Source organism: Anolis sagrei, chromosome 10 (assembly GCF_037176765.1).
Source record: "Anolis sagrei isolate rAnoSag1 chromosome 10, rAnoSag1.mat, whole genome shotgun sequence".
NCBI lineage: Eukaryota > Metazoa > Chordata > Lepidosauria > Squamata > Dactyloidae > Anolis > Anolis sagrei.
In genome coordinates, this window is record NC_090030.1 from 16,677,383 (window position 1) to 16,691,306 (window position 13,924).

A 13,924-nucleotide genomic window follows, 5' to 3' on the forward strand; every position below is an offset into this window, starting at 1 on the left:
CGTTAACAAAAAAAATAATGAATTTTTAACGAATTACGAATTAACGAAACGAAACCGCCCAGCCCTAGAAAATACTATGTTTTCTGATGGTCTTTTGTTTCGGGGGGGGGGGGGGGGGCTGAGTTTTGTTCGGGGGGGGGCAGGCTGAGTCTGAGTGAAAGAGGGTCTACCCTAGCAAACCTTTTGTATCGTTACCCCAACACCCCCATGCATATGGGATATATTGAGCACGGTGATCAGATCATGATATGAATAAACATAACAGTCTAAATAATGTACCAGTAAGGCCTTCTCACGGGCCACCATGAAAATTTGGGGGGGGGGGGCTGAAGCCCCCCAAGCCCCCCCCCCCCCCCCCCCGGCTACATGCCTGGTCTTTGGCAACCCCTTTGACACCCTCTCACGACCCCCTCAGGGGTCCCGACCCCCAGGTTGAGAAACACTGCATTATGGTATTTTCCAATGTCCCATCATCTCATGATGTGTCCAAATAACTACAGCCTCGGCTTTGCCAGCTTGGCTTTTAGTGAGATTGTAGCCTTCTCTATGTCTTCTAAGAATGTCACACAAGAGCAAAATTGGGAAAATCTTATTTAAGGATAGTTTGGGATCATTCTATGGGCTAGTGGAATAATTTCTATTCCCTCCCCTCTTGTCCTACATTATAACCAACTGCCTCTTTCTTTCCTTCTCACCTGCCAGTTTTTGAGAGGTCTGAATGTTCGGCACAAAAAAAAGTGCATGTTCTTTTTCTCTTGACCACATTTATCTTTTCCTTCACAGTAGCTGGGTGTTATTTTATATCACATTTTCCCCCCATCTTGGTCAGTGATGAATAATACACTACAGAACTGAAAGAGATGCTGGCGGCTTGGGAAAAAAAGCTCATAATTGAGGTGCTTGTTAGCATTCTATTTGAGTGGGCATCTTCTGAGAAAAAGACCAGACAGGGACAAATTTGGAGCGAGGCTAATGGGAACTGACAAGGAGGCAGAAATGGGATGGAAAGAAGTGATTTTGCCTCTTCCAAGTATCCGAGGGAGTAGAGGGCCATGGAATTCAGGTTGCTATGGTGCATCTACGCAGTAGAATGAATGCAGTTTGGAGTCACTTGAACTGCCATGGTCCAATACTATGTAATCCTTGGATTTGTAGTTTGGTGGAGGGAGGAGGAGGGAATAGTGGAGCCCCTCGGTATGCTTTGTGGAGTCTCAGGGGTATTGTAGTGCAGCTTGGGTCTGATGGGTTCACTGATTCTTTAGAGAGGATTGTGGGATTTCCTGGGGCACAAAATGCTGAAGATTCAAGTCAGGGAAATGATGGTTCTCTCTGTGAAAAACCTGACTCAGAAAGTACAGGAATTCAAGGTCAGTGAGAGGAGCCAGAAGCTGCAACATTAGATAAGGAGTCTAATGTGATATGGAAGGCTCTCAGGGAAAAAGTTATGGAGATCAACAAAAGTCTTTATGTACAGATAGGAGCAGAAAATAGGTTGTGAAGGCTAAAGGCCTTGCAAAACTTGCAAAACTAAAACTCCCATGATTCTAGTTAAAGTGCTGTTGAGCTGCATTCATTCTACAGTGCAGACATCACCCTAGGCCGCCTTTCTTTCTTCAGAACCAAAAAAACAGAATCAAATTCAAAGACCGTGTGAGAAAACGCAGGCAAAATGTAAACATACCTTTCAGAAATATTCCTCCAATGCTGTTCACGTTGCTTCTACCGGGATGCCAAATGACTAAATCCAAAGAGTTATTTTATGGTAACAATATAAATAAAAAACCAGATAGACAACAAGGGATCACTTTCAATTCCAGGTCTCTCCTAAATTAAATCTCGACTTCATTATACACTTAACTGTAATATTCCCATTGAACTCCATCAGGGATAAGGAAAGTTAATTAGAGGTGTAGCGTTTGGAACCAATGAAGATAAATGACAGTATGAGCCACAACTCAATAGCTTTATGGGAACACCTATTAACACTTTTATCCATTAGGCACTGGGTCAGAGATTAATCCCTGTGTGTCACTTAGCCATTTGATTCACGCAACCATTTCGGAAGATGAAGGGATGGGTTTTCTCCCCAGAGTTGGCAGGTGGTAAAAAGGGACTCTGGAGGATATCTCCATCTATTGAGATCATAAATTCATTGCTTCCTTGACAGTTGGTGTAATAGGACCAGACATGAAGTTTGGAGGTGCTTCCACTTTCAAAATATTCTTACAAAATAACAAGTATATTGTCGAAGGCTTTCATAGCCGGAATCACTGGATTGTTGTAGGTTTTTTTGGGTTTTATGGCCATGGTCTAGAGGCATTCTCTCCTGACATTTCACCTGCATCTGTGGCCAGCATCCTCAGAGGTAGTGAGGTCTTTTGGAACTAGGAAAAGGGGGTTATATATCTGTGGAATGACCAGGGTGAGACAAAGGACTCTTGTCTGCTGGAGCTAGGTGTGACTGTTTCAACTGACCACCTTGATTAGCATATAATGGCCTGACAGTGCCTGAAGCAAACTTTTGTTGAGAAGTGATTAGATTTCCTTGTTTGTTTCCTCTCTGTTGTTTTGCTGTTATAATTTTAGAGTTTTTTTTTAATACTGGTAGCCAGATTTTGTTCATTTTCATGGTTTCCTCCTTTCTGTTGAAATTGTTCACATGCTTGTGGATTTCAATGACTTCTCTGTGTAGTCTGACATGGAGGTTGTGAGAGTGGTCCAGCATTTCTATGTTCTCAAATAATATGCTGTGTCCAGGTTGGTTCATCAGGTGCTCTGCTATGGCTGACTTCTCTGGTTGAAGTAGTCTGCAGTGCCTTTCATGTTCCTTGATTCGTGTTTGGGCAATGCTGCGTTTGGTGGTCCCTCTGTAGACTTGTCCACAGCTGCATGGTATACGGTAGACTCCTGCAGAAGTGAGAGGATCCCTCTTGTCCTTTGCTGAACGTAGCATTTGTTGAGTTTTCTTGGTGGGTCTGTAGATAGTTTGTATGTTGTGTTTCCTCATCAGCTTCCCTATGCGCTCAGGAGTTCCTTTGATGTATGGCAAGAACACTTTTCCTCTGGATGGATCTGGTGCAAGACCAAGAACAAGCCACGAGAGTCAAGACAAAGATCCACCCAGAGGAAAAGTGTTCTTGCCATACATCAAGGGAACCACTGACCGCACAGCCCTACAGTTTTCTTTCTTTTTTTCTCTTATTTTTGCACAAGCCCATACCCTGTCCTCACTAATTTGATCATGCCCACCATATTCCTGGTTACTAGTTGTGATATACTTTTATAATGTTTTTATACTTTGCCGTTCTTAATTTTTTTAATTAGATTGTTTATGTCATATTGTATGCAGGGCTTGCTCCCCATGTAAGCTGGGGTATAAAAATAAAGTTATTATTTGAAAGACAACAAGATGAGTCCACAGCAGACACTTTGCTGGCTGTTGTATTGGATCACATGTCTGACACTTCCCAAGTGTCTAGGACTGTGTGATGTATCGGCGGATAATATGTGCAGATCCCAGTAAGGTAGACTTTTGCAGCTGGCAGATGGTAATTTTGCTAGCGCCAATTGTGTTTAAGTGCAGGCCAAGGTCTTTAGGCACTGGATCCAGTGTGCCGATCACTACTGGGACCACCTTGACTGGTTTGTGCCAGAGTCTTTGCAGTTTGATCTTTAAATCCTCATATTGTGTCAGCTTTTCCAGTTGTTTCTCTTCAATCCTGTTGTCACCTGGGATTGCGACATCAACAATCCCTACTTTGTTTTTTAACACGATTGTGTGGTCAGGAGTATTGTTCTCCCAAACTCTGTCTGTCTAAATTCGGAAGTCCCAGAGTATCTTGACATGTTCATTCTCTAACCTTTTCCGACTTGTGATCCCACCAGTTCTTTGTCGCAGGCAGATGGTATTTGTGGCACAAGTTCCAATGGATCATCTGAGCAACGGTGTTATGCCTCTGCTTGTAGTCTGTCTGCGCAATCTTCTTGCAGCAGCTGAGGATGTGATCTCTTGTTTCATCTGCTTCCTTGCAGAGTCTACATTTGGGATCTATTGTCCTCTTTTCAATTCTGGCTTTGATGGCATTGGTTCTAATGGCTTGTTCTTGGACTGCCAGAATCAGGCCCTCCATCACCTTTTTCAAAGTTCCATTTGTGAGCCACAGCCATGTTTTTTCTTTGTCGATTTGGCTCAAATTATTATTATTATTATTATTATTATTATTATTATTATTGCCCAACATGTGATCCAGTACAAAAGCCAACATAGTGATTTTGTTTACTGTGTACTTATTGTGTATCAAATCATAATATATCATTTTTGGTTCATATGTAGCACAATTCTATGGAGATTTACTCAGACCCTAATCCATAACATGGGCCAACTGGACAGAGTGAAAGTGGCAGACTTAAGTGATTTTCTTTATCAAAAATAGCACTTAGCAATTGGCAGAAAGCACATTATTTCAATTTCTGAACACCAGTATATTTTACATAAATCCTATATATATATATATATATTTCTTCCTGAGCACTCTACGTTTCATTCCATGAATAATTGAAGCCAACAAATGTATTCATATTCCTTCTATGACTCAGAGGACTGAAGAGTTCCAACTTGAAGCATCGTAGCAGAAAAGTCTCTGTGAAATCTCTGCTTCCGATTTGGGTGACCTAATCCCAGGCACACAGTTAGCCGGGGTTATTTCCCGAGAAATGCAAAATCCCTGCAAGCTCTGTACTTTTTGAAGACTTTTTTTATTAGCAAACATGTTTACTTATAGTGCTACAGTTAGTCTTGATCACATTTCAGTTAATGCTTCTTGCCATACATACAATTATTACAACTCATTTGAAATATATAAAATTATGAAGCGGAGATTGACTCCAAGTCACAAAGAAACATAGGAAATATGTTCACAGCCAAGCTGTGGTTAGGCTAAACCACAGATACAAATGAGTGCCATTGAATATCTCACTTCTGGGCCCAGTGGCATTGGGTCAATGCAGTTAAAGTGATGCCAAACTGGTAAGGATGTGTGATCCATTAAAAATAGTTCAAAAGTTATTACAAAACTGGGGGTGCTGATGCTTCTGTTCTAAAGTGTTTCCATAGTTTGTGAAAAAATCATTACTATAACAAGAGTAACAAAATTTCATTACTATTTCATTATAGTAACTACACGCAATTACTATAATTGGGGAAAGTTCAGGGGCTCCTTTCTCCCTCATTTGTAAAGATATTGGAGTGAAACGCACTACAATGGTAGAACACATTTACCACACTTAGCCCACCAAATTTCAGAACATTTCACTTATCCATGGAGTTAAAAAAAACTATAAGAGCTATGTACTTGAATTTTATATACAACTAGCCGTCCCCTGCCACGCATTGCTGTGGCCCACTCTGGTAGTCGTGGGGGTTCTGTATGGGAGGTTTGGATCAATTCCATTGTTGGTGGGGTTCAGAATGCTCTGTGATTGTAGGTGAACTATAAATCTCAGCAACTACAACTCCCAAATGTCAAGATTCTATTTTCCCGAAACTCCACCAGTGTTCACATTTTGGGCATATTGAGTATTCGTGTAGAGTTTGGTCCATCATTGTTTGAGTCCACAGTGCTCTCTGGATGTAGATGAACTACAACTCCAAAACCAAAGGACACTGCCCACCAAACCCTTCCAGCATTTTCTATTGATCATGGGAGAACTGTGTGCCAAGTTTGGTTCAATTCCGTTGTTGGTGGGGTTCAGAATGCTCTTTAATTGTAGGTGAACTATAAATCCCAGCAACTACAACTCCCAAATGACAAAATCATTTTTTTTTGAGTGAAGGACATACATTGGGTTGTTAGGTGTCTTGTGTCCAAATTTGGTGTCAATTCGTCCAGTGGTTTTTGAGTTCTGTTAATCCCACAAACGAACATTACTTTTTTATTTATATAGATGCACAAGATAACCAGGGCATCAATCCTCAGAAGTTTCAGAAAGATTCACACATCTATAGATTTTTCGGGGATTCTTAAAGGTTTAGACAAAATCAATTTATCCCCTCCCACCAAAAAAATGCAACAACAGCAATTCCCTTGAATGTCTGTCTGCCTTTATGACAATCACATAACTTCATCTTAAGATAGATTTATACTATTACTTACTTACTTTAGTCCTCTTTGCAAATGCAATAATTTTATTTACTATTATTAGACTGACTCTAAACAGTTGACTGACTCTAAACAGTTGACCTTGAGTTTGGGAGTTGTAGTTCAACTACAGAGAGCACTATGGACTCAAACAATTATGGATCTGGACCAAACTTGGCACAAATACTCAGTATGCTAAATGTGAACACTGGTGGAGTGTGGGGAAAATAGGCCTTGACATTTTGGAGTTGTGGTTTCTGGGATTTATAGTTCATCTACAAACAAAAAGGATTCTGACCCCGCCAATGATAGAATTGGGCCAAACCTCCCACACAGAACCCCCATGACCAACAGAAAATACTGTGTTTTCTGATGGTCTTTGGTGACCCCTCTGACACCTCCTGGCGACCCCTCCAGGGGTCCCGACCCCCAGGTTAAGAAACACTGTTTTAATATATTATCAAAGGTGCTCAATTGAGTTATAGGATAACCTTAAGCACCTTGGAGAACTCCCTTAAACAGAACAGAATCACCATTCTATAGATATGGAAGCCACTGGCCTATGCTCGAATTTAACAAATTTGATCCAGAATATGAATTAAAAATGAAATTATGCACAACCCAACAAACTGCATTAATTCTAATCCAAAAAATGGATGAATCGTTGCTTATTATGGAGCTTCACACAGGAGGATCAGCTGACCTTTCCCAAAAGATCATATTGCATAAAATATTGGAGGACAAAGCTAAAGTAAACATTTTAAAAAGATTGTAAACATTAATATCTGGATTTTACACTCTCTGCCATCCTCTGGCACAAACATTTTCATTGTTCTTTGGGGGATGCACTGCTTTGTTACGTTACATCTGCTTGCAAAAGCCACAAGATCAAAACTAAATCTTTGTTTGGAGAATGCTCGAGGTTTCAGGGACAGCCATTATCTTCATCTGGTGCATTAACAGCAAACGTAATTGTAATTAGCATGAATCTGAAATCCATCCAGATTTTCCACAAAAAGAATATACCCCCTCTACATAACAACCATCATCATAATAAAAAAGACTAGCCATGATAAATTTTCAGCCACAATGGAAATGTAACTCTGCCAGATTGATAAATGGTAGCCCCAATTCCAAGTTGGTTGCCTCGCGGTAAGCACAAGATGACAGATCTACCTTGAATGCAAACTACATGCCTTTCACACCTGGTTTAGCTTGCAAATGCAGAAAGAAAGGAAGAAGATTTTAATACTATGGTGCTGTCAATAGATTCAAAGGAACATCTCAGAAAGTATCCACTGCTAAACTTCTTTCAACACTGCAATTATGGATTGCTAGATTTGAGTCTTGTTTTGTTTTGTTTCTTTTTGAATACTTACTTCTACAAATTATATCAGACTTTGATGTTTGTCCTGATTTGTATCTCCAAATTGAACTGAAACACAACAGAAGAAAGCAAGTCCCGGGGTTACCTAGAAAAGAAGATGGGAGGGGGAAAATAATCTTCAGAATGGAATTTTATGTAGGAATGTGAGTAGAAAATGCCTAAAATACAAATAAATTATTCAAAGGGAATGTGTGTTCAATGAGCAAAGTGTACAAAAATCGATATTCCAGAATTCTCTTTATTTGCTGAGGGAGAACTCAAGCAGAAAACAAGGCGTAATGAAGTGTCTTTGAAGGAGGGAGATTGAAACTGCGGTCCCTTGTTTCAGAAGGGTTTAGTGAAATGCATGGAAGAGAGATCTATTGATGTCTGTTAGCCAAGAAATGTGGACAAGGGATGAATCGAGAAATGTCTCCCTGAAACCCAAAATCTGTCTTTCCCTTTACTCATCATTCAAAGGCAGATCAGGCATTTCATTTCTTTTATGGAAAGAGCAGAGTGATCTATAGGACTATCACGCAAGGCAGAACTTACTTCATGGTGGACATGCCATTGTTAAAATCAATGTGATTGGGTGACAGCAAGTTATGGTTAGTGAATAAAAGGAAGCATTGTCACCAACAAGTGTATTTATTCAAAATGTATGTGGTACCCATTTCTTGTTGTATTCCAGGCCAGGCAAGCCCTCTGACTTTAATCACCACACAGCTGAGTGGAAATGCAAGCAGTTTATTGAAGATATTTTAAAAGCAATAGAAGTTAAAAAAAAAACACTCCATAAAAATAGGTAAATCCAATATGGTAGAAAGATAAGCAGGAACAAATAGTCCAGGAAATTAATCCATCAAAGTTCATGAAAAACAATTGCAGAAACTTCTAAAGTAAAACTCCAAAACTTGAATCATGAAGTTTACACATGAATCTGTCCAAGGCAAGGCTTTGAAGGATGAGGAAAGATGTCTTAATTCGGTTTCAACGGTGCTTCATCTGAACTACAGATTCTGTACTTGGCACTTTTATCCTCTAATCTACTCATTGTCCCAAGCAGTCAGCAGCGGATTTCATTTCAGCCTTGACTCTGTTATCAATATCTCTCTCAGGTTAGCAGAATGCTAAGAGATTGGGTTGTTTGCCTGTACTGACTAAAAACATGCCTTCGATTTACTGGCTCATTAATTTCCGCAGCTGGCCCAGGTGCCGAACTATTCACATGCTCAAAGTCATGGGAATTCTCTAGTAGAATTTCTTTCTCTCCTTACTTCCTTGTCTTCCTCTTCCCTTCCCCTCCTTTTCTTTCCCTTCCTCTTTCTCCCCTTTCTTCCTTCTCTGCCTATTCTTGGACTGCAACTCCCAGCACTCCTCCTGATCAATCTATCTACGTATCTTTCTTTCTTTCTTTCTTTCTTTCTTTCTTTCTTTCTTTCTTTCTTATCTACCTGGAGGATTGCTAGGAGCTGCAGTCCAGGAATAGGAACCTGGAAACATGCAGGGATTAGGAGCTGTAGTCTGGAAGAGAGTGTGGATATGCTATTGTGTGTTTTGTTTGCCAGGAGGAGTTGTTTTTGCACATGCACTGTAGCATCTTTTTGCTTTTTTGGCTTTTTAAGTCCCTTCCGTTGTGTTTTTCAGTGTTTTCATTAGTGATGGTCACTTGTTGGCCTGATAGGTGTGTTGTGTCTGAATGTTGTGTCAATTTGTCCAGTGGTTTTTGAGTTATGTTAATCCCACAAATGAACATTACATTTTTATTTATATAGAAGAGCCAACCTCATTTGGTGTTAAAAGAATAACAATGGGCCCATCTATGCTGCCATTTAATGAAGTTTGAGACTGCGTTATATGGTAAGTGCAGACTCATACAATGGAGTTCAATGCAGTTGACCATTTCATGCAGTTAAACTGCATTATACTACAATATAGGTGGGGCCAATGACAATTAGTGCCATCCCTTTTGTTGACTGGCAATTTTTATGGTTGGGAAAAGATGGGAAATGTTCTGAATGCAAGACAACCAACTGACTTGAAAGAATTGTATTATATTCCTGGAACTAAGAATGCCATTTTTATTTTATTTTTTTCGCATCAAGTAGAGGCAGAACCTGATAGGCTTCCAAGCGTGAAATAACACCTCTGGTGGGATTTCTGCATACTGCAATATGTAGGATGCCTCAGTAGAAGATTGATAGAAAAATGGACACATTAGTCCACCTCTAGAGGAAAGAAGAGAACATCAAGCGATTGCATTTCAGTGTCATGTACAATGTTGTATACTAAGCTAGCAAACAAAAGGCTTTTAGAGAAATAAGAGATATCTCTTTCTATCTGTATACAGCTTGACATATTTTGGACAGAAATTGCTGTAATATGTAACTTTCTGAATTCTTCTCTCCATGTATGAAATTTTGTATATGGTTTTCTCCAAGGTAAAGTTGGAGAAAGCCGTTGTGTGAGATCATCCAGAGTTTTGGAGTTCAGTGTCATCTGTATGCAGATGATGTCCAACTTTACTACACCTTTTCACCAGCTACTAAGGAGACTATTCATGAAGCGGTGCCTGGCTGCTGTGTTGAGCTGGATGAGGGTGAACAAATTGAAGTTGAATCCAGACAAGACAGAGGTCCACCTGGTCAGTCGCAAGGCCGAACAGGGCATAGGGTTACAGCCTGTGCTGGATGGGGTTACACTCTCACTGAAGGCACAGGTTTGCAGTTTGGGAGTCCTCCTGGACTCATCACTGAGCCTGGAATCCCAGGTGTTGACGATGACCAGGGAGGCGTTCACACAACTAAGACTTCTGTACCAACTGCACCTGTACCTTGGGAAGTCTGACTTGGCCACGGTAGTCCACACACTTGTTACATCCCATTTAGACTACTGCAACATGCTCTATGTGGGGTTGCCTTCAAGCTGCAAATAGTCCAACTCGCTGCAGCCATGTTAACTGGAGCATTGCACAGGGAGCATACAACCCCCTTGTTGCTGCAACTCCATTGGCTGCCTATTAGTTACCAAGTACAATTCAAAATTGCTGGCTTTAACCTATAAAGCTTTAAACAGCTTACCTGTCTGAACGTATTTCCCTCTGTGAACCAGTTCGTAGATTAAGATCTTCCAGGGAGGTCCTGTTCTTGGCCTCATAGGTGCAGCTGGTGGGGATGAGGGACAGGGCCTTCTCAGTGATGGCCCCATGGCTATGGAACTCCCTCCCAAATGAGATCAGGTTGGCACCTCCCTCCTGACCTTTAGAAGACAGCTAAATACCTGGCTGAGGAACCAAGCATTCGTTGGGCATATCACAGGAATATTTAAAGTGAAAGTTGAAAGTGCAATGACCCAGGACTGTTTACAGACAACAGCTATGTCTGTGTGTGATATGTGATGTTATTTTATGTGATGTGTTTAAAAATGTTTAATGTTTTATCAGGAGAGGGTAATTTTAATGTTTTATAATGTTTTTAACAGGGGCACTGAATTGTTGCCAACACTGTGAACTGTCCTGAATCCCCTTCGGGGTTGAGAGGGGTGGGATACAAATATCGCTAATAATAATAATAATAATAATAATAATAATTTTATAATAATATATTTAATGTACATGATCAAATAATATGCTGCTGCAGGAAGATCGTGTAGACAGACTACAAGCAGAGGCACAACACTGTTGCTCCGATGATTCATTCGAACTTATGCCACAAATACCATCTACCTGCAACAAAAAACTGGAGGGATCACAAGCCAGAAAAAGTTACAGAAAATGAAAACGTCAAGCTATTCTAGGACCTCCGAATTCAGAAAGACAGAGTTTTGGAATACAAGACTCCTGATCTCACAATTGTGTTGAAAAACAAAGTATGGATTGTCGATGTTGCAATCTCAGGTGACAGCAGGATGAACAAGAAACAACGGGAAAAGCTGACATGATATGAGGATTTAGAGATTGAACTCTGGCACAAGCCAGTAAAAGTGGTCCCAGTGGTGATCGGCACACTAGGTGCAGTGCCTAAAGACCTTGGCCTGCACTTAAACACAATCAACGCTGACAAAATTACCATCTGCCAGCTGCAAAAGGCCACCTTACTGGGATCTGCACGCATTATTTGCCAATACCACACACAGTCCTAGACACTTGGGAAGTGTCTGAAATGTGATCCAATACAACAGTCAGCAGAGTGATCTTGTCTGCTGTGGACTCATCTTGTTGTGTTTCAAATAATAATAGTAGTAGTAATAATAATAATAATAATAATAATAATAATAATAATGTATTGTTGAAGACTTTCACGGCCAGAATCACTGGGTTGTAGTTTTTTCGGGCTATATGGCTACCAGTATTAAAAAAAAACTCTAAAATTACAACAGCACAACAACAGAGAGGAAACAAACAAGGACATCTAATTACCTCTCAACAAAAGTTTGCTTGAGGCACTGTCAGGCCATTATATGGTAATCAAGGTGGTCAGTTGAAACGTTCACACCTATCTCCAGCAGACAAGAGTCCTTTGTCCCACCCTGGTCTTTCCACAGATATATAACCCCATTTTCCTAGTTCCAACAAACCTCACTACCTCTGAGGATGCTTGCCATAGATGCAGGCTAAACGTCAGGAGAGAATGCCTCTAGACCATGGCCATATAGCCCGAAAATACTTCAACAACCCAATAATAATAATAATAATAATAATAATAATAATAATAATAATAATAATAATAATCTTCACTTTCTATTTTTGTTCTGACTCCTTTTCCCCATCTTTCTCCGTCTCCACCTCATCTTACTTATTTTCTTTCTTCTCCTTTTTCACTTCCACCTTCTCTTCTTTCTCCTTTTCCTCTTCCTCTTCACTCTTCTCTTGCTTTCTCTTTGTCTCCATATCTTTTAGCCAAATGCAGAGAAGCAGAGAAAGAGGAATTGTATTCCAGGGCACGTATCAGCTCATGAAGTTTGAATCAGAGTGCTTCATACTAAACTGTGAATCCAACAAATGCATCCCTCATCCTTAGCTCTTTCTAGATGGCAAAGAGAGCTTTGAAGATCCTAGGGGGAGATTGTCACTCCATAAAATCACATGATGCTCGTTCTCACTGCCATTCAGAGAACATAGCTGTGCGGTTCCTCTGTATGATCTAGGAACCATCAAAATGATTCATCTATATTTAATGTACATGATCAAACTCCGAGGGCTGACAAGGTTCCATTTTGATCTTTCTTCTTCGCCAGGCTATTGTCTTTCTCTTCTTTAGAAAGCCAAAGGAAAAAGTCTATAACTGCATTCAATGCATTTTAATCAATTGATAATATGCATTTTACTTTAATGGCTGACGAATCCTTTGGATAAATATTCTTTTGATTTCTCATAAGTGAAGGAAGAGGAAGATGAAGAAGAGGAGGATGAAAGGGAAAAAGAGAGATGCTGGTGAAGAGGGAGAAAAGCAAGAAAAAGTAGGAATAATATTGGGTTCTTGTAGGTTTTTCAGGCTATATGGCCATGTTCTAGAAGCATTCTCTCCTGAAGTTTTGCCTGCAACTATGGCAAGCATCCTCAGAGGTTGTTAGGTCTGAAGATGCTTGCCATAGATGCAGTCGAAACATCAGGAGAGAATGCTTCTAGAACATGGCCATATAACCTGAAAAACTTACAAGAACCCAGTGGTTCCAGCCATGAACGCTTTCGACAATACAGGAATAATATTATTCCAAAGCAAGTAGTGTATCCTGTTCAGCAACTTTTGTCTATTGCTGTTATAAGCATTTGAAATACACAAATAATATGGGTGCTACTCACCACTAGATTTCTTCTCAAAGGAAGCAATGAGCAACTTGGGTTGCTGTAAGTTTTCCAGGCTGTCTGGCCGTGTTCCAGAAGCATTCTCTCTTGACATTTCACCCACATCTATGACAAGCATCCTCAGAGGTTGTGAGGTCTGTTGGAAACTAGGCAAGTGGGTTTTATATATCTGTGGAATGTCCAGAATGGGAGAAAGAACTCTTGTCTGCTTGAGGCAAGTGTGAATGTTGCAACTGGCCGCCTTGATTAGCATTTAATGGCCTTGCATCTTCAAAGCCTGGCTGCTTCCTGCTTGGGGGAATCCTTTGTTGGGAAGTGTTAGCTGCGTTCTGGCACCACGAGATGCACAGCCAACCTTAAGAAATGGGGCCACAAAATGGAGTCCATGACATGCAAGTATGGAGAAGAACAACCTACAGACTTCTCATATTACAATGCAGTCAGAGCCCTGCCACATGCACAACAGAGCAACACCAGAGGCACTCCAAGTGGCCAGCTACTGTTTAAAGGACATTTAATATAATGCTAAGTTTTTAAACTTTATGTTTTTAAAAATACATTACTACTGTACCCTTGGTTCACTTCTGATACAATAAATAAATAGCTGGCCTTGAT